The following is a 23,113-nucleotide window of genomic DNA, read 5'->3' on the forward strand; positions in this document are numbered from 1 at the left end:
AAACGAAACATTGACTGCGAATTGAAGTCGCTTAAAATGAATGCGCACATCGATTAGGATCATTGGTATACGGGATGTGAGAGAACTCTCCATCTGGTGGATGAGGATAGTAGCTTAAGTGACAGTATTTCGCTCAGTTTTAATCTGTGAATGGGTAGAATTATGAAGTTTCGGGTGATTCCAATCCCATAGTAATATTCTAATCCAAAGTCAATAAGCCATAAATATAATTTTCCTAGTTTCTGTTAAAACTGATTTTGAGAAAGAAAACGAAATTACAGATTTTCACAGCACAGCATTTTCTTTCCCGCAGTCGGTGTCTACAGTACACGAGGTTTGTCCGGAAAATACGTATAAAAGTTGAATAATAACTTTATTTTACTATTATTCAGGTATTACAATATGGTCTCCCTCAAAGTACTCGCCCTGAGACGCGATACACTTCTGCCAACGCCGTTTCCACTGTTGAGAACATTGCTGAAAGTCTTCAGTTGTGATGTTGTTCAGTTGCCGTGTCATTTCCGCCTTGATGGCTTCCACATCTCCCAAGTGCCGCCCCCGAAGCACCATTTTGCATTTCGGGAACATGAAGAAGTCACACGGGGTTAAATCGGGTGAATAAGGCGGGTGGTCAGTCACGGTGATTGAGCTTCTGGCCAAAAACTCGCGCACAACGAGTGGCGTGTGAGCGGGCGCATTGTCGTGATGAAGGATCCACCTGCCCCCTTTTGCCAGCTCCGGTCGAACTCGGGCCACACTAGCCCTGAGACGTGTCAGAACTTCAACGTAAAAATTTCCGTTCACTCTCTGACCGGGAGGGACAAATTCCTTGTGAACAATGCCCCTAGAATCAAAGAAAACAATCAACATTGTCTTCACATTGGACCTTGATTTTCGCGACTTTTTTGTTCTCGGTTCTCCTGCTAGTTTCCATTCCTTGCTTTGAGATTTGAGTTCCACATCGAATTCGTAAAACCAGGACTCGTCTCCAGTGATGACTCGGTTGACAAAGTCCCCTCGTTCCTCTGCTTCCAACCAATCCTCACAGCACTCAACCCTCTTTGCTTTCTGTTCTGGCGTCAAGAGCTTCGGTACGATTTTCGCACACAATTTCTTCATTTCAAGTTTTTGTGTCAGGATTTCATGAACGATTGTTTTGGGGATTGACAGCTCGTCAGCAATAATTCTGACTGTCAATCTACGGTCTTTAAGAACACAAGCCCGAATTAGTTCAACATTTGCATCGGAACTCGATGTCGACGGGCGTCCTGGGCGAGGGTCATCGATCACTTCCTCACGGAACCTTCTTAACCACTTGTTCACGTTTGGTTCCTTCAGAAAAGTGTCTCCGTAAACTTGTTTCAAACACTCAAAAATCTCACGGCCATTCTTGCCTAGCTTTGCAAGAAACTTCATGTTGGCGCGCTGTTCCTCAATCAGAGAGCTCCATGCCAACGGCAGGTGAAAAAGAGTAACTGTCAACAAGCTGCCGCACACTCCCACTTTCATGCAGAGTGCTCTGACTCGAACTGAGCGTTGATGGGATTGATTACAGCAGTAGTCCCACCTGGCGGCGACTGCAGCTTGTAACATAAAGACATTATTCAACTTTTATACGTATTTTCCGGACAAACCTCGTAAATCTGTACAATCTTCTTTTAAAAAATATGTTTGCTGCGTCTGTCCGAATGTTTACTAGGGCATCGCGTAAAAATGTGAAGTGAATATCACACAGGATCTGTCGTAGGAAAGGTAGGTGGCAGACTTCTGCTCGTTAGCCGGATACTGAGAAAATGCAGTCATGCTACAGTCTTTACAAAACATTTGCGCGTCCCATCTTAAACATTTGTCAACAGTGTGGACCCAGACCAAGTAGGACTAGCAGGGAACGGTCATTGGGTTGATGCACGCGAGAGCGTCACGGAGATGCTGGAAAACCAGAATAGGCAGACACTCGAGGACAGATGTCAGTTATTCCGCGAAAACCTACTTACAATGTTTCAAGAATCTGTATTAAGTGAAGAAACTAGAGATAGTCTTCAATTAATTACAGCGCGCACAGGGACATTTAATGAATCATTCTTCCCACGCTCCATACGTGATTGAAAGGGAAGAAACCCAAACATGCGGTACAATGTTAAGTATTGTTTGCCATGCACTTCACAGTGGTTTGCAGAGCATGGATATGAATGTAGATAAAATGAGAAAAAAACCTAATTCGCAAAGTATTGCGAGAGCCACGAATCTGTTTGTACGGAAATACATTTTTGTCACTGTTTCTAAACTATTCATGAAGACAGCATTACTTCTTATATTCTCCGGTTAACATCACTTTTTAAAATAATTTAAAGTCAGTAAATAAGTCTTTTTGTTTTGTGATCAGCATCTAAATTGGAAAATGATGTCCACTGCCTGAAGAGTGGAGAGATGGAAAAATAATAAAGGAAAAAAATGCCTTCAGTAAACTGAGCTTTGCCGCTGGAAGCCGGTAAAAGCATGAAATAATGCTATTTAAAGCAAGTAATTGGTGTATTTACTCAACCATCGTTTATGACAGGGATAGCAGAATTCTGCAGAAGCGAATATAACTTGAAATAGTAATATAATAAAAGCAGAGCTTGAAAAATGAAATTATGCCTGTGGTAAAATGCTAATATTAATTTTTAAAATGCCAGCTCTCATATATGTATTTACGACTTGAAAAGTATAATTTAATATTACTGCCCCTCTGTAAACTAAATGAAATTATGTAAAATAACTGAGAAATGAAAGTATTAGCTATCTGTAAATTCTGACTTGAAATAATTAGCAATGACGGTAACGTTAAAGAAAACTTTGATTCTAATGCTTTTACGTGAATTATTAAACAATTTACGTAGCAACCTTAAAATAGCTACGGCCCACAGCTTGGAAGACAGTTCTTTTGGTTAACTATAAATCAACTGTAAAATTAAATGCCGTTTCCTTTCGGAAAAGAACATGTTAATTTATAATCGGACTTCGTAATGTACGAGTAAAAATGAATACAGGTTCTATTGGAATTTAAAAACAAAAGATAGCTACGAATGATGGCAGATGGCTCTGAGCACTATGGGTCTTAACATCTGAGGTCATCAGTCCCCTAGAACTTAGAGCTACTTAAACCTAACTAACCTAAGGACATCACACACATCCATGCCCGAGGCAGGATTCGAACCTGCGACCGTAGCGGTCGCGCGGTTCCAGACTGTAGCGCCTAGAACCGTCGGCCACTTCGAGCTACGAATGAAATGGCAACTGGAAATTGCGCGGACGAAAAGAAAAGCTTCCGTATTTAATTATTCCACAATTACTAATCTTACGAGGAAAGGAGAAATAAAAAATGAATTTAACAATATATTCAAAGTAATTGACACGCACACCATTTGGTCATCACAGCGACTAATCAATAGTTATGACAGAAAAACAAAAAATGTCTGTGAACATAACACTTGATTCCTATACATTTAATTACTTCCGGAATCTGATTTAACATTTGTTCTCGAGATAAGAACTAAAGCTGAATACCCTGCTAAACTAACATCAGATCAAGAACTGTCAGCGCAATTCCGAATGGAGGGAGCTAACAAAGCGAGCAAGCAAAATAAGCAGACAATGAGATCAAATAGTGAGATAGAAGACCCTTGTACAATGGTTTATATAATCACTGACGTCGATGATCTTTGTCCATTTAGAGATTACATTTGTGGTTACAGCTCTGGTATCTCTGATACGGTTAATATACCACGAAAGTTTTATACTTTTCATTTGCGCTATTTACAGTGTCCCTTTGCACACATTTACGTTAGTAAAATTCAGGGGAAAAATTTATACTCTTCGGCTGTGACGCCATAATAGCCTATTATGAAATGTTTTGCCTATTTCAGCGAGACGTTGATTGTTGTTATTGTGGTCTTCAGTCCTGAGACTGGTTTGATGCAGCTCTCCATGCTACTCTATCCTGTGCAAGCTTCTTCATCTCCCAGTACCTACTGCAACCTACATCCTTCTGAATCTGCTTAGTGTCTTCATCTCTTGGTCTCCCTCTACGATTTTTACCCTCCATGCTGCCCTCCTATACTAAATTTGTGATTCCTTGATGCCTCAGAACATGTCCTACCAACCGATCCCTTCTTCTGGTCAAGCTGTGCCACAAACTTCTCTTCTTCCCAATCCTATTCAATTCTTCCTCATTAGTTATGTGATCTACCCATCTAATCTTCAGCATTCTTCTGTAGCACCACATTTCGAAAGCTTCTATTCTCTTCTTGTCCAAACTATTTATCGTCCATGTTTCACTTCCATACATAGTCGTTGATTGAAGTATTAAAAAAAGAAAAAAAAAGAAAAGAAAATAAAAAGAAGAGAGAGAGAGAGAGAGAGAGAGAGAGAGAGAGATGACACTCAGAAGCCTCTGATTGGTTCAAGTTATCCATGTCCAATCACGTTAATTTCCTACTTCTCTGTAATTTTTCGGTTTTAATCAGTATTTCATCAATAATAATTTACGTTCAGACTGAACATCTGTTCCTGGAAATGTTTTGCAGTTTAAAATCTCTATTTTACCAATACTCTGTCTGTCTTCCTCATGTGCAGCCTTCTTTCACGATTGTTAAACCATACTAAAGTTTTAAATACAACTGTTATCTCGCTTTCTGGACCATGACTTCGTCTTGGAACACTGTCTCATTGCATGGGATGCTGTTCGTGACGATTCTGATTGTGTTTATTGATTTCAGCTCACGTAACTTGCGGTCGTAACATTCCATCATTACTGCTTTTTCGGCTTTCGACTTAGCGTCTATCTTGGATTCCACGATTTACGTCGTTCACGATAGGGTCATCTGGCTAGTTTGTATTAGGCTACGACATAAAAAACACGTCATGGTCACAGGCTACGTTTGCCTTCACCAAATCGAGACACTCAAAGTATTTTCTTGCAACAGCGTCCTTACCTTAAAGCTATTGTTGTTGCTTATTGAATTTCCAATGGTACTGCATTTTAGTGAAATCACATATGTTGCAATATTTGTATAATATTCCTAAGGGCAGACCATAATAACGAAATGTATTTTACTTAAATTGAAGTTGGCGTCAACGTCCAGTTGTTGATGGCGATTCATAAAATTACTGAAAAAAATTGGTCCGAGTTTTAATTTACTCATAACTGAATCATTACACGATGAATTAATGTAGCCGGCCTTGGTGGACGAGCGGTTCTAGGCGCTACAGTCTGGAACCGCGCGACCGCTACGGTCGCCGGTTCGAACCCTGCCTCGGGCATGGATGTGTGTGAAGTCCTTAGGTTAGTTAGGTTTAAGTAGTTCTAAGCTCTAGGGGACTGATGACCTCAGAAGTTAAGTCCCATAGTGCTCAGAGCCATTTGAACCATTTGAATTAAATTAAATTAAATGAACACCCTTAGCTGCTTACAGGCGTTGACATACGTCAACGGGGACTCGAACCCGGGATCTCCTCCTTACATGGCAGACGCTCTATCCATCTGAGCCACCGAGGACACAGAGGATAGCGCGACTGCAGGGATTTATCTCTGGCATGCCTCCCGCGAAACCCACATTCTCAACGTATTGTCCCGCACTACGTTCGTAGTGCCCCCGCCCATTATACTCGCGGGTGGCGTGCCAGAGATAAATCCCTGCAGTCGCGCTATCCTCTGTGTCCTCGGTGGCTCAGATGGATAGAGCGTCTGCCATGTAAGGAGGAGATCCCGGGTTCGAGTCCCGGTCGGGGCTCACATTTTCATCTGTCCCCGTTGACGTATGTCAACGCCTGTAAGCAGCTAAGGGTGTTCATTTAAAAAAAAATGGTTTAAATGGCTCTGAGCACTATGGGACTTAACATCTAAGGTCATCAGTCCCCTAGAACTTAGAATTACTTAAACCTAATCAACCTAAGGACATCACACATAACCATGCCCGAAGCAGGATTCGAACCTGCGACCGTGGCGGTCGCGCGGTTCCAGACTGGAGCGCCTAGAACCGCTCGGCTACACTGGCCGGCCGGTGTTCATTTCATTGTAATTTCATTCTAACGAGCTGCATGGTCACCGATCGTATCTGTTCTTTCGGACATGTCGGACATGTACCACCTTAGTATATATATATATATATATATATATATATATATATATATATATATATATATATATATATATATATATATATATATATAGTTAAGGCTCACCGGCCACTTGACCATCTTCTTCTTCTGTGCGAATGCACAAACCGTGCCTGAACTCTTACGGGAATCGGCAACGCGCCGCGAGTAATGAGTATAATGGGCTGGGGCACTACGAACGTAGTGCGGGACAATACGTTGAGAATGTGGGTTTCGCGGGAGGCGTGCCATCCTCTGTCTCCTCGGTGGCTCACATGGATAGAGCGTCTGCCATGTAAGCAGGAGAACCCGAGTTCGAGTCCCGGTCGGGGCTCACATTTTCATCTGTCCCCGTTGACGTATGTCAACGCCTGTAAGCAGTTAAGGGTGTTCATTTCATTGTAATTTCATTCTAACGAGCTGCATGGTCACCGATGGTATCTGTTCTTTCGGACATGTCCGAAAGAACAGATACCACCTTAGTATACATTTGAATAAATGTAACCTTTTTTATTCTCTCTTCACACAGGTAAAAAACAGACGCTCGCAAGCATTTTAGTATCTATTCTGTCACAGTATTCCCACACATACATAATACCCAGATTTTCAATGTTCTACCAGCCTCATTACAAAGATTGTGGTGAAGTAAACCTTAAACTACAGAACTACAAGTGGCACATTGGCGCCAGTATCACAGAGTACACATGAATTATGTATTGTTCTAGAAGTATCGAGAACTTTGCTTTTAAGATTTAACTCAAATCCAAACATTTTTTTTTAAATATAAAGGACAACTATTGAAAATATTATGAAAATAAAACATCTTTGTGAAAGTAAAAGAATAAAGTAAACGTGTTTATAAAAAAAATACACATATTATCCGACGTCATAAACTTGCGTAACGTAAGCTGGCAAATTAACCAAATGTAAGTAGCATCTCTCGTAAGTGATGTTCCATAGAGTTTACAAAACAGAATTGCAAACAAAGTTGCATTTTACATTTCGTAGTGAGATTTTTAGAAGCCTTATTTTCCCAGAATAACTAGGTAGCATGTAAAATCATCGGTATGTACTCGGCGAACTACTTTAAGCAAGGCAGAGCCTCGCCAGAGTGCTAATAAATTGTGCAAGTATCCAAAAACTCGAATCAGATACTTCATATCCGAAAATACGTACAATAATAGCTGAAAATAAAGCCGAATCGTGTTTCATAATCTGGATGAGTTACATTAAATCTCGATTATTATGAGTGGCATGCAAAGCTTCTGTAGTGGAGTATCGTATGCGTCACGCAGCTCTAAGCGGACTGCGATGAAATGTGCTGATATAGTGCGTCATGGCGCACTACCGTCGACTGTTGTTCCAACGCTCAGCACAAGATTGAGCTACATCGTGATAAATTTACACGTCGAACTGTTCTGTGTTACATGGCAATAAATATGTTCGGTATCAAACACAGCATTTGTCACATGTTCAGTATCTCATGAGGGGAGTAGGCGAAATTGATTCAGTTACCACAAAGTCCACTGTGGCTTAATGCCATGAAAACATATATATAGGAGGAATTTTTATTTTATCGGTCCCTTTTTTCCAGATGTGTAGCCACTGATATACGCACCGTCAGTGCCAGACTATTTCCAAGTGCAATCCAAGTGCTTTAGTTTTCAGCCTAGCGTTGAGGATGGAGGATGCCGTCATTTCAAATGTCCAGAACAAGTAAACTATCTTTATGTTTCATCTCTCTCTGTTGGTTGATATGTTCTCCATTCCTGTGTAAAAAAAGGAAGAAAGGAAGGTTAGGATTTACCATCCCGTCGACGATGTTCGTGGGGACTTCAAAAAGTCATTTACACATTATTCTGGTAGCCTAAATACACTACTGGCCATTAAAATTGCCACACCACAAAGATGACGTGCTACAGACGCGAAATTTAACCGACAGGAAGAAGATGCTGTGATATGCAAATGATTAGCTTTTCAGAGCATTCACACAAGGTTGGCGCCGGTTGCGACACCTACAACGTGCTGACATGAGTTTCCAACAGATTTCTCATACACAAACAGCAGTTGACCGGCGTTGCCTGGTGAAACGTTGATGTGATGCCTTGTGTAAGGAGGAGAAATGCGTACCACCACGTTTCCGACTTTGACAAAGGTCGGATTGTAGCCTATCGCGATTGCGGTTTATCGTATCGCGACATTTCTGCTCGCGTTGGTCGATACCCAATGATTGTTAGCAGAGTATGAAATCGGTGGGTTCAGGAGGCTAATACGGAACGCCGTGCTGGATCCCAACGGCCTCGCATCACTAGCAGTCGAGATGACAGGCATCTTATCCGCATGGCTGTAACGAATCGTGCAGCCACGTCTCGATCCCTGAGCCAACAGATGGGGACGTTTGCAAGACAACAGCCATCTGCACGAACAGTTCGAGGACGTTTGCGAGAGCATGGACTATCAGCTCGGAGACCATGGCTGCGGTTACTCTTGACGCTGCATCACAGACAGGAGCGCCAGCGATGGTGTACTCAACGACGAACCTGGGTGCGCGAATGGCGGAACGTCATTTTTTCGGATGAATCCAGGTTCTGTTTACAGCATCATCATGGTCGCATCTGTGTTTGGCGACATCGCGCTGAACGCACATTGGAAGCGTGTATTCGTCATCATCACCCGGCGTGATGGTATGGGTGCCATTGGTTACACGTCTCGATCACCTCTTATTCACATTGACGGCACTTTCAACAGTGGACGTTACATTTCAGATGTGTTACGACCCGTGGCTCTACTCTTCATTCGATACCTGCGAAACCCTACATTTCAGCAGGGTAATGCACGACCGCATGTTGCAGGTCCTGTGTGGGCCTTTCTGGATATAGAAAATGTTCGACTGCTGCCCTGTCCAGCACATTCTCCAGATCTCTCGCCAATTGAAAGCATCTGGTCAATGGTGGCCGAGCAACTGGCTCGTCACAATACGCCAGTCACTACTCTCAATGAACTGTGGTATCGTGTTGAAGATGCATGGGCAGCTGTACCTGTACACGCCATCCAAGCTCTGTTTGACGCAATGCCCAAGCGTATCAAGGCCGTTATTACGGCCAGAGGTGGTTGTTCTGGGTACTGATTTCTCAGGATCTATGCACCCAAATTGAGTGAAAATGTAATCACATGTCAGTTCTAGTGTAATACATTTGTTCAATGAATCCCCGTATATCATCTGCATTTCTTCTTGTTGTAGCAATTTTAATGGCCAGTAGTGTAACTTTTATTGAATGTTACACAACAATTCAAAATGAGACCGATATATGGCACCATTTTATAACATAGTCATCAAGTCTCTGTAAACTACGGTCGGAACGTTCCACCAGTCTTTCGGTTCCTCGACGATCGAAATCCGATTCTGCGTTACGGAGACATTCGAAAACAGCTGTGTGAACGTCATCATCCATACGAAATCTCTCTATCCCCCAAATGTTTTTAGCTTGTGGCGAAAAGATCTTCCGTCCTTCCCAATCGGCATCACCCACGGCTGGTCGCCATAGCCAAATTGTTGCGACCATTTCACAAACTGAATCCGACGTTGCATTTGCTCCATATACTTTCACAATTTCACTAGGAATCTATGTGAAATTTAGACGTTTTGCTAACAAGAAACTTGCTGTTCCGCCTACTTGAACTTCGGAACACGTATCCAGTTGCCGTGCCGTTTCATTCTCACACTGTGATACACCTGTTACCCGTACTGCAGCAGAACTGAGTCGGCAGGAAACCGGAACGTGTACTCTCTTCTGACATTGCGCCACTGTTGTCGTGCAGTGGTCTTAGTGTGGGACGATACGTGTGTCCCTGTTCCTCAGTTTCCTACTTAATAATGCTGGGGATAATTTACAAGGTGTAAGTAAGGCCACGGAGTAGACAACATTTCATTAGAACTACTGATAGACTTGGGAGAGCTAGCCCTGACAAAACTCTACCATCTGGTGAGCAAGATGTATGAGACAGGCGAAATTACAGACGAATGGAAAAACTGGTAGAAGCCGACCTCGGCGAAGATCAGTTTGGATTCCGTAGAAATGTTGGAACACGTGAGGCAATACTGACCCTACGATTTATCTTAGAAAATAGATTAAGGAAAGGCAAACCTACGCTTCTTGCATTTGTAGACTTAGAGAAAGCTTTTGACAATGTTGACTGGAATACTCTCTTTCAAATTCTGAAGGTGGAAGGGGTAAAATACAGGGAGCGAAAGGCTATTTACAATTTGTACAGAAACCAGATGACAGTTACAAGAGTCGAGGGGCATGTAAGGGAAGCAGTGGTTGGGAAGGGAGTGAGACAGGATTGTAGCCTATCCCCGATGTTATTCAATCTGTATATTGAACAAGCAGTAAAGGAAACAACAGAAAAATTCGGAGTAGGAATTAAAATCCATGGAGAAGAAATAAAAACTTTGAGGTTCGCCGATGAAATTGTAATTCTGTCAGAGACAGGAAAGGACTTGGAAGAGCAGCTTAACGGAATGGACAGTGTCTTGAAACGAGAATATAAGATGAACATCAAAAAAAGCAAAACGAGGATAATGGAATGCAGTCCAATTAAATCGGACGATGCTGAGGGAATTAGATTAGAAAATTAGACGCTTAACGTAGTAAATGGGTTTTGCTATTTGGGGAACAAAATAACTGATGATGGTCGAAGTAGAGAGGATATAAAATGTAGACTGGCAATGGCAAGGAAAGCGTTTCTGAAGAAGAGAAATTTTTTAACATCAAATATAGATTTAAGTGTCAGGAAGTCGTTTCTGAAAGTATTTGTAGGGAGTGTGGCCATGTATGGAAGTGAAACGTGGACGATAAATAGTTTGGACAGGAAGAGAAGAGAAGCTTTCGAAATGTGGTGCTACAGAAGAATGCTGAAGATTAGATGGGTAGATCACATAACTAATGAGGAGGTACTGAATAGAATTAGGGAGAAGAGAGATTTGTGGCACACCTTTACTAGAAGAAGGGATCGGTTGGCAGGACGTGTTCTGAGGCATGAAGGGATCACCAATTTAGTGTTGGAGGGCAGCGTGGAGGGTAAAAATCGTAGAGGGAGACCAAGAGATTAATACACAAGCAGATTCAGAAGGATGTAGGTTGCAGTAGGTACTGAGAGAGGAAGAAGCTTGCATAGGATAGAGTAGCATGGAGAGCTGCATCAAACTAGTCTCTGGACTGAAGACCACAACAACAACAAGTAAGGGGAAGGAAACCGGCTGTTACCTTTTGGAGGAAAGAGTCTCGGGATTTGCTTTAAATGGTTATAGAAAATAAAGGAAAACCTAGCTCTTAATGGCCCATTTTCTCCACTGTACAGAACTACTTATTAGAGTACCACTTAAACCCTCCACAGCAGCTCACGAACGCTGCGTGTATCTGTGTCTAGATTCGTACTCTGCAAGCCACTGTGAAGTACATAACAGATAGCGCTTCCCATCATACATTACGCTTTCTTCCCATTCCATTCACGTATTTTTAACGAAATTTATTAATAATAATTTTACAAATCATTGCACATAGTGCTATTAAAACAAAATTAACATTTTATCACAAATTTCGCCTTGTGATGTATCTGTTGTTTCCTCCGTCATGTAAATGAAAACTTGATATTTTGAAACACGTCATTCTTAGGCGATAATTGTTACAACCTCCTTTTTTCCTTCTTTTTCATCCTTTTCCTTCTTTTTCATCCTTTTTCTCCTTCTTCTTCCTCTTCGTCTTCTCCGCAGCTATAATAGTGTGGTTACTGTGTGTAGAGAGTTGCATTTCCGTGGTCCTTTGTGTCATAAAAACCTGTGACGTTCGTACTGCCTTTCCACCATCCCTTTTTAGTCGTATCTGGTGTGGGTCTCACGCACTTGGGCACTATTCTTGCATGGGAGCATAAGCATTTTAGAAGTATTTTCCTTTGTAGACTCTAGTATTTTCTCAGAATGCTACAAATTAACCAAAGTCTGCCAAATGATTCGTCTGTCATTGACAGAGTGTGTAATCATTCCATTTCCTGCCTCCACACATTGTTACACCCAGAAATTGATATGAGTTGACTGATTCCAATTGTGAGCCATTGCTGTTGTAATCACACTATATCATACTTCTGCGCATGCGTCTGCGTATATCATAAATTCCCTCCTTTCACGTTTGTAAGCTAGCCCAATACTCCTGTTAGCTATTAGAGTATTTTCTTTGAATTATCCGTTGAACTAGACTCTCGGCGCCTATAACGAATTATCGCGAAATACGGGACAATTCCTGTAACGATGTCACTCCGACCAGACAAATATACTACGAATCTCACACGTTGCACAGATTCCTACTTACTTTGAAAGTTTCACAGGAGGTCAACGCTGTAAAAAGAACCGCACAAGCACATTTCAGTCGACCGCTTATGTATCAATCTGGCAGTTGCTTTCCGCGCTGCAACAGGCCTTTGAACGATATCGTTAAGATACGAAGTTTGACCTCCGCTATTGACCCGAGTCATTAATCCCTGATGCTGTACTCAACGATGCCGCGACATGTCCACAGTAAGCTGCATTAGTTTATGTTAAGAGTCAGTTACCCTGGATGAATAGCTCTTCTCGATTTCTCATAGCTTTTTATACTGCTTCTTTCTGATCAGTAGCATCACTTGCAAACAATCTTAGAAAGCTGCTTCCATTTTGTGTTTCTGCAATGGTCTATGTTTTCGAAATGTAATCTTGGCCTGAGGCATATGTGATATGGCGTTCGTTTCTGGAGGTGACCCTCCATCGAAGTCGACATGCTGACTTTTTGCCTGTTAACGCTCAATCCTAGCACTTAAAAGATCGGATTTTCCGCAAGTGTGTAATGTGCATGTTAGGTAATCCTACTTTCTGTATGAAGCGTTCTTAATTCAAGAAGCATGACATCCGCCGTACTACCATTATTTGCATATGGGACCTTCTATGGAACCTCATATCTCTGAAGGTCTCTGCGGACGACGAATTAGGTTGAAAGTGTGAATGGATGTGTACGGCAGACTAAAAACTGGCGAAGGTGACATAGTTGTGGCGAAGATGGCGCAGGGCCCTAAGCATCGGTTCATTAAATGGTAGGGCTCCTCATTGCAGGCGCAACAGCAGTGGACAAGACATGCCATCATATGGCTTCTGAATTATGTCCACCCTCCTGCAGCTACAATTGAAGCTCGACCATTGTCGGGGTCGTGCGAATATGAGGTTGAAGATCAAATAGTCTTCTTCCTAGTATATCCTAAATATTTTCAGTTGATGACTGATCCGGGGGACGGAGTTCAGACTTTGCACAGTTTAGTTTGTGTAATCTGCATCGTCGTCCTGCAAAACATAATTCGCCATACCTTGCATCACGTTACCGGAGATCCAAAATAGTCACCGCATCTTAATAATGAATTTTAAAACCTGTTTTTTTCTGTGCCCTGTGTAGACTACGAAACATGATTATTTTGATAACATATGAGACATAACTAATTGTTTATTTTTGTGAATATTTAGTCTTCGACATTTGCGCATAACACTTGACTTTCAGTCAAGCAACTACTGTGATGACTGTGAAGAGGAATAGACTGCATGTCAAATGAGCATTTGCTTTCTCCCTTCGCTATGTCCGCTTTCCGTAAAAACGATGTAAGAGTAAATTTAACACTAACAGCCATCATTCATTTACCCTGAACGCTTACACCTAACACAAAACGTCCGGCACAACGAGACAGAAAATATTCCAATTTTTGGCATTTTTCAGCGGTTCAGAGACTTTATATCGACATAAAACAGGTGAACACACAAGTACTGCAATGCCCGTATGCACCACAGTCATAAATACGTATCTTTGTTTATACTCTATTGCATAGTAGAGAGTTGAAGATTCACTAACAAATATATTACTGGTAGCTATTGATGAATGGCAAATTCTTAATTTAACTGGATCTCGTTGTAGATTTTATGTGTTTATCTCATAAACAAACGTGCTTTACTCGGCACACATGTCACTTGTAGAAACATGGCGGGCATACTGCCAACCAGGAACCATTATTTATAATTATTTAATTGAACTGAAACTGCAAAAATAAAACAAGCGTGTTACATTTAGAAATAAAAATAACTACTTCTCGTTTATATTTTAAAGTGCAAAAATGTGGCATTGCGTATCATTTAGCTCCCTCGTGTACATATAGGTCTCGTCCGTCGTTAAAATTTTCCTGTGAAGAGCACAAATGTAATAATTTGGGTAAAAGTGTGAAATGTTTAGTCATTCAGTACTGAGTAAAATAAAGCCTTTCACTTGCATCCAGTCGCCTCAAACGAGACAAATTGATACCTTGCATCGTATACAAACCCCACAATCTCTTTAATTTGTGATTTTATCAAGGAAATGCAGTTCGATGTATGCAAATCAGCATATGGCAGGTGTGACGGTATAAAATCACTCAGCTATCTTCACTTACTGTTGTTTGTATTTTGCCTATACTGACCCTTTTATACTGAGATGTTTCCCACACCACCTTGTGTTGTGGCTTTATACGTATGAGTGATTTTCTGTGGGTGTGTTCTGTTGTAGTGAATACGTACACCGTTGGTGGGACACAGGGCGATGGGTGAAACTGCTTTCACACTATACGCTTCCGTTGTTATGGCGATCTGCTCCAGCTGCTGTATTGAATCTGAAATTGTTAATCAGAGTTGTGGAGAAATATTCGTCGGGGCTCTGTTGCATAGTAATCAGACTTGCCTTCAGTTCTTAGAAACATTGGTGGCAAAAAAAAAAAAAATAATCCGTGAAATCACTTCTTTTCCGAAGAAAGCATCAAATTATTTAATTAGAATTGAACGCTCCCGTCGGAATTGTTCTCGAGCTGGTATTCATTAATAGATGACACTTGAGTATACGTCGTTTGTGGAAATAACACGTACCTCTTTGAAATGAACGAAGTTATATTGACCTTAGTGTCAATGAAATTCTTCTCGCACATAAATTAGAGATTCTCTATCATACGTATAGATGTATGTACAAATTACCTTCAAAATCTCGCAATGGCCTCTATTTGTACTGCCCAATAAAGAACAGACTCCTCTCTCATGAAATTAAATCTTAACAAGAACAAAAGCTTACTATTTAACAATAATTATCTAAGCGCACTACGCCACAGAGTAATAAAGAATATCTTTGTCTCTCTCTCTCTCATAATGTCACACCAATGCATAGCAATCTTATTACATGATACATCATAACGGTGGAGCGTAATAAAGTAATCTTACACTACGCCTATTATGACCCCACCGACTGTGTCTACCCTCGCTCCTCAGTAAATGATAGTATAGTTTGATCATATTCATGTTCAGGTCAACCTTAGGGAGTCGAGGATCGTTTTAGTTACTCTATCCAGAGAACTGAAAGTGTACATTGGATTCACTCATAGATATCCACACGTATAAATGGAGTGTGTCCGTGTCAAACAACTCACAGTATTGCGAGCTCAATTTTTATATTGTCAGAGTACAGGTTAATGTAGATATGAAATTTAATTGAAGTACTACCTAACGTTAGGGTATGTGCCAAAGGCACCGTGATCTGCATGAGTAGTTCACTTCTCGATCTTGTGCGCACAACTGATCTTTTTGCGTGAAAATCGACAGGTAACGACGGTTGTTTCAGAAAGTGTACAGGAGAGACAAAAGCTCTACAGTTGGGATTCAGCTTACTTTGAAGACCTACTTGCGAGTGTCATTAATGCCAAGCAGCGACTTCTTGTCACCTGTGCGGGGTGAATCACCTGAAACTTGCACTCCTGAGCCGAACGAGATTTTCTGCAAATGATACTACGAAGAGAAGCACATAATTTTGCTGCATGGGTTGATTCATTTACCAGCGAAATATCGTTATATTTTATTTATTTATTTATTTATTTATTTGTGAAACGATATACGTTTTTAATCGCATTTGAAAGCTCTTTCAAATACGAATTCGATGGTATAACGCTCCTTAATGTTTTCGGTGAATCCTTTTGTAAAAGTACTTGAGACATTTGGTAAAGATGAAAGGCAAGGCGGCTAGAATCGGCAGTCGCGGTGTATGCACAAAGACCTAATCTTGACACGAGAGGCACACTTGACAGAGTTGCACCATATAAGTCGGAGATGGCATGAGATTCCCTTCTGTTTGTCATCTCCGGGTAACTGATTTGAATTCTATTCCCATTTCATCGTATCCTCGTGGGTATTATTTTTTTCGGCATAGAATTTACATGAAAATAAGAGTCAGTGTATGTCCCGTGAAAAGGTGTTTGATCTGTGTTGAGCTGAAATAGAATCTAATCTAAAGTCCTTTCTAATTCTGTGTCCTGAATTCTAAATATTCAGAAGTTGTAAGATGTTCTTGATTCTTATCAATAACCATAGGATGCACTATACACTAAACCAACTGGTGATGCCGTCTCAACGTATGCTCGTCATCTTTCCGATGCACCTTAACACTTGTTGATGTGCTTGTAACTGCTCAGCATTTGCATAGTTGGTAACTTCGCGAGTAACAGTTGACATGACAAAATTTACATGCACAGGTATGTTACAACAATAATACAATTACCAAGAAAATGTCCATTACAAAATATTGAAACGAAGTATAAGCGGGTTTTTAGCTGAGGACGGGTTACCCCTTCCGAAAAGCATGACTTCAGCTCAGCGAGTTAAAAGAAGATACAAACATGCACTGACATTGTCAAATTTGACATAAGCAAAAAACATCTTGCCATAGACCAGATTCATTTGAATCACTAACCCATGTTCATTATGCATTGTGAGACCTGATTTAAGTTATTATTAATTAATTAATTTGAAATTAAAAGAAATCATTCATACTATAGCTAAATTCTCTGCATTCTGGAAAGAAAACTTATCTTTACATTGAAAAACAAATACATTATGTCTACATACATTTTGAACATTATGCCTGACAAGAAAAACTAACTACTAAATTGCAAAAAGAAACAAAATATCCTAAGTATGGTTCATAGTTTCAATGTAAAACTGTGTAATCAATGTTATTTGATATGAATAGTATCTTCAATCTTCAGAATTTTCAGTCATCGCGAAATTCCTTCAATAAGTGATGAGATACATTCCTTTCACCTTTTCATTCTTCACATCTTTCAAAACATAGGCCCCTGGATGAGGTATTTTTGTAATCACAAATGGTCCTTGATACAATAAGCCTTAGGATGAATTTTTACTAAAACTTGGTCTTTCACTTTATATGTTTTTATTCTTCCTAGTCGATTGTCAAAATAGAATTTTTTCTTTGCCTTGTTCGTTTTATTGAGTAAGGCTTGTTCAAATAGCTCCAAGCACTATGGGACTTAACATCTGAGGTCATCAATCCCCTAGACTTAGAACTACTTAAACCTAACTAACCTAAGGACATCACACACATTCAATGCCCAAGGCAGGATTCGAACCTGCGACTGTAGCAGCAGCGCGGTTTCGGACTGAAGCGCCTAGAACCGCTCGGCCACAGCGACCGGCTGAGTAAGGCTTGGTGTACTTTATTTTGTAGACACATCCTGTCAATTGCTACTTTAGGAATTGGTCGAATCCAGTCATTCTGTTCCTGTTTTCCAAACATCAGTTCGTATGGAGTGCACTCTGTCCTAGTGTGTCATATTGTTCACAATTTCTTGAAAATCGTCAAGATAATAGATCCATTTGGTTTGCTGGTTGTGGCTGTATGTTCTCATGAACCGGTTTAATTCACGAAAGATTCGTTTCACAGGATTTGCAAAAGGGTGGTACGCTGTTGTTAGAATTTGTTTTATACCACAGCTGCTTAGTGTTTGCCTCCAACGACATCCAGTGAACGTTGACCCATTGTCAGAAAGAACAGCCTCTGGTTTGCCTACACTGACTACATAATCTTTGACCAGTTTCTTGGCTATGGATGCATCAGTAGCTGATTTTAACAGATAAAGTTTGACATATTTGGTGAATATATCGAGAAAAGCCACAATATATTTGTATCCTCCTCTTGATGACGGTAGAGGATCACAGACATCGACCGAAATTATCGATAGCTGTTTAGTAGGTGTAATAGGATGTAGGAAATCCATCACACAAAAGTTTCCTGATTTGGCTAGCTGAAAAATTTTACATTTCCTTAACTGTCGGTGCACTTTCCTGCGAATATTTGGGAAGTAACAATATGCTTGAATCTTTTGAATTCATTTTAATACTCCAAAATGTCCCCAAGTGATGTGCGTGTACAAAATTAAGTCATCCTTCTCGGGAATATACACCTTCCAGTTACCTGAATCAAGATGCCATTTGAAAAATAAGACGTCGTCCTCAACTTTGTACAATCGCTTCAGCTCTTCGTTTCTGGGTTTTCATTTTGTAGTTTTCTCGTTCTTACACATTTTAAGAAAATGATTCCTATATATTTTAACAGACATTAACAGAACTTTGAATTCGGACGGATTGTCCGTGATGTTGATTGTTGACAAATCACCGTCTGGCATTCTTGACAGTGCACCGGCGATGAAATTATCCTGTCCGCTTATGTATTTAATTTCAAATTGAAACTCTTGGAGTGAGAGCGACCATCTTGCTAGTCTGGGATGTTGTAATTTACATGTTTGCAAAAAACTTAATGCTTTGTGGTCACAGTATACTGTTGTCTTTGCTCCGTATAAGTAATTGTGAAATTTTTTAAATGACTAGACTACGGCCAATGCTTCCTTTTCGGTACTCGTATACGTTTTTTCACAAGCAGTCAAGAGTCGACTAGCGAAAGTTATTGGACAGAAAGTTGTTTTTCCATCTATCGTTTTTACTTGGAAGAGGCAGGAACCGATTCCAATTTCCCAAGCATTCGCCACTAAACCGAATTCTTGGCTCATATCTGGATGATATAATATTTGTGATTTAACTAAGGCATGTTTTATTGCTTCAAATGCATTCTAGCATTGTTGCGTCCACACCCACGGAGTATTTTTGCCAAGCAAGCTGCACAATGGTTCTGCTTTAATAGAGTGGTCGTAAATGAAACGCCTGAAGAAAGAGGCAACTCGGAGGAATCCCTTTAATTGCTTTTTAGTTGTTGGAATTGCGAAGTTTTTGATTACCTTTAATTTCTCGGAGTCCGGTAAGATTCCCCTTTCATTTATAAGATGACCCAGAAATTTAATTTTATCCAGAGCAAAATGGGACTTCTTCAGACTTGCAGTTATGCCTGCTTCCTTGAAACGCTCCAACACTCTCCTCATTAAATAGACGTGCTCCTTCCCTGTGATCGTAGCGATGAGCATGTCGTCCACAAAGAAAGTTAAACCGCTTCGAAGTGCAGGTCCCAATGCGTAATCTAGAGCATTTATAAAAGCTCCCGAACTCACGTTTAGCCCGAAAGGTGGAACCTTAAATTGGTAGCTTCTGCCTGCGTGTACAAACCTGCCAAAATGAACTCGTGAGATCAATATTCGATAAGTATTTTATCCCTTCGACCCTTTGAATTAACTCATCGATATTTTCCGGATGAGTTCGCACGGGCACGATAATCTTATTTATTTGCCCTGCGTCTAGCACGAGACGAACTTTTCCTCCCTTTTTCGGGAAAACATGAAGTGTACTAATGTATGAACTCATCGAAGGTTCGATCAGCTCCAATTCAAGCATCTGTTGGGTTTCCGCATCAACCGCCTTTCGTTGCTGCCACGGTACTGGATAAAAGGTACAGCAGAAAACTTTGTGTGGAATCACATCTAAATGACATGCGTATCCCTTGATTACACCAGGTGTTTCTTCAAAGACTTCATGATATTACTGTAGAAGATCGTGTAATTGCTTTCTTTGATGGAGCTGCAAATATTCAGTTTCTTGAACTTTTTCATATACCATATCTTCAATTTTTAAGACTGGTTGCAAATAATTAATTTAGTATCCCCGTGCAGGTTCGCATTGTATCCATCGTATTTGCAGTTTTCCTCCATGACAATACTTTCCATGGCTACTATGTTCCCTGAGAAGATCCTCTTGATGTCTTTGATCCATTATTGTAAAACTGGCACGGCCCAGAGAAGAATCTATATGCCAATTCCTCTCTCGAAATGCATCAATTCCCAAGATACAGTCATCAACCAATATTTCTATTACAAGAAATGTGCAATTCATAGCTGCATTTCCTATACTTAACTTTAGTTGAGTCTGCATTTTAATCAGAGAAGACCTATGACCAATAGGGCCTACAATCCTACAACACGGAACAGGGAAAATCGGTGGATTTACTTTCTGAAGTATTCTTTGAAATAACTTCTCAGAAACGACATTTACTGCTGCTCCCGTGTCTGAAGTAGCCTACACAGTAATGCCTCAATTACCGCCTGAATTTTCGCAACAGGTTCAGTGGTACGTTCTTCTTGACAAGGCATCATATCCTGCTGAAGTTCTGTTAGTAATCTGCCATCATTATACCGAAAAAAAATTGACTCTTGAATTTTCGACCTTCAAACCTTCCTCGACTGCGCCGTCGGGGCTTCTGATAGTCGAGTCCAGTTTGACGATTGTCCGTTATTGGTAGATGTTTGCTCCGTTACGTCAGTTATTACTGATGGTTGGTTTCGCCATTTATTTGCATTGACGTTTGGCTCCCAACTTGAAGTTTCTGGTTGATTTTGATACTCTTGGGTTTATTACTGATATCGGCGTTTTGGCTGATAATTTCCCTCTTGATAATATCCTTTCCTCTTATTATTATTTTCCTCCAATTCCATTTATATGTTTGTTCACCTTGTTGGTCATGATTACTTTGGTCTCGATTTTCATTACAAGATTTCTGGAAATAATTCACCTGTGGGTATGGTGAATTGTGTGCAAAAGTTTATTTCCATACTCTCTATTCTATTTGGTTTGTTTATCATGCGGTTTGTTGTTGCTATTATATTTGTTAGGTTGGTAACTTGGATGGGTAAAGCGCACACGTGATTCTTCGAACAGGATATCTGTTGAATCCAGTGTGGCTTAGAAATCTTCCACATGTTGTTCAGGCACATGTTGAAGTGTTTCCTTTACTTCAATTGGAAGTTTGGCCTTAAATATTCGAATGATAACCAGCGTCGGGGTTGGCTCATTCCAGTATTTGGTTTTATTTATGTACTTCTCCAAATACTTCCTTAAAGATCCATTTTTAAAAGGAAATGGTTGTGAGTCAAAAACTTCCATGCGTAGTCTTTCTTGCAGTCTCTTATCCCAGTATTTGTGCAAGAAAGCGCTTTCAAATTGCTCATATTCTTGACTCCATTCGGATGCTTCTGACGCCCGCATCGATCCGTCCCTATGTATAAATCCTGCAACGTACATAATTTTTTGTTCCTCAGTCCACATTCGTGGCAGTATTCCTCTAAATTGCTTGATAAAGACCACGAGATTGATAGACTTCCTTTCGGGGTTAAATATCTGAAATTGACGATATTTAAGCATTTTCTCTTCATTCATAGTCACAGGCGTATTCTGGTGACTATTTCGTGGTGGATGATATTCCTGATAATTTGGTTCATGTTGATTACGTGAATACGCACCAGTACAGGGATATTGTTGCATGGATTCGGTTTCACTGGTTTCGTCAGGAATAATGTCTGCTTTTGATAAACTGCGGGTAACAGGTGCCCCTCTAGTATTAACTAAACCTTGCTGGCATGCTTTGAGTGTGTTTTCAATCTTCGCCTTCCAAGCAGGAAATTCTTCTCTTATATTCTCCTTAATCTCTTGAATTTCTGATTTAAGTTGCCCTTGTGCAGTTTCGTTGTTAACTTGCACGTCAGCAATTGTTGCTGTCAAGATTTGATCAACATAATTTCGCACCGTCTCGGTTTGCTCTTTCGCCCAATCCTCTATGTTTTTAGAAAATGCGATCTTATGTTCGTTGAAAAGTTTCTCTATATGTCTCTCACCTACCTGACTAAGATTGTCTATCCTTCGAGTAAGATCAATGATTGCTTGCTCGTTGTCGTGCTCAATTGTATTCACGTCCTGTGCACTGGTGTTCTGTACATGGACAACTCCTTGCACGTGATTATTTAGCTTATCTTGACGATATAAGATGATATTGTATTTGGTTGTTAAGTCTTTGTATTGCTGTTGTTGCGTAACGATGAGTTGTGCTTGACTGGCAATCAAGTGACTCTGTTTTGATCCCAAACTTTGAGATTTTTCAGTAATATTATCATTTATTGCTTTTAGTTTATTAGATTGCTCCCGAGCGAAAGTTTATTGTGCTGTTGCAAAATTAGACTGTGTGGTTTCCAATGCTTGGAATTTACGATTAATGTCATTTGCAAAAGTGGATTGTGCCGTTGCAAAATTAGACTGCGCAGTCTCCTGTGCCTGAATCTTATTCGTTACTACGTTAATCGCTTGTGATATGACGGTCAAATTTGACATCAGCTGGGACAATAAATCAGTATTCTCACCAATTGACGTTTGCACTGAGTGTATTGAAGATTACACCGACACATTTTTCGGCACAGTAATTTCGTTCCCGCGCGTAGTTGCGGGCAATGCTACCCTAGCGAGTACTTTTGTATCAGAGGTCAAATTCGTGTCATTTGTTGGTTGCTGCGTATTTCTTTGGATTTCACTCGACGTATGAATGTCGGAAATTGCAACAGTTTGTGTCACAGCGTGAGTGCAGTAATTACTGCTGGTTGCTCAGCCGTAATCAACATTTCACTAGCTATGCCTGTATGAAATTCCGTGTTGTGCGCTTGCTTATTGGCTTTGAACATAGACCTAGTTATCACCATTAAAATAAGCAACAGACAGTTTATCTACTAAATACATCCCACAAGAGTTAATATTAATTTCTAGACACACAAAATAAGCAACAGACAGTTTATCTAATAAATACTTCCCACAAGAGTAATATTAATTTCTACACACACAAAACATGTTAAT

The 23,113-nt window shown here is 40.4% G+C and overlaps 1 protein-coding gene across 1 annotated transcript in view; it reads left to right on the top strand.

The window, feature by feature from the left end:
• The window catches only part of LOC124613548 (E3 ubiquitin-protein ligase MYCBP2-like), a 798,425-nt gene that overhangs the window by 331,635 nt on the left and 443,677 nt on the right, over window positions 1-23,113 (top strand). The gene's annotated exons all lie outside the window — the stretch shown is intronic.

The sequence above is a fragment of the Schistocerca americana genome, chromosome 4 (genome assembly GCF_021461395.2).
Source record: "Schistocerca americana isolate TAMUIC-IGC-003095 chromosome 4, iqSchAmer2.1, whole genome shotgun sequence".
NCBI classification, from domain to species: domain Eukaryota; kingdom Metazoa; phylum Arthropoda; class Insecta; order Orthoptera; family Acrididae; genus Schistocerca; species Schistocerca americana.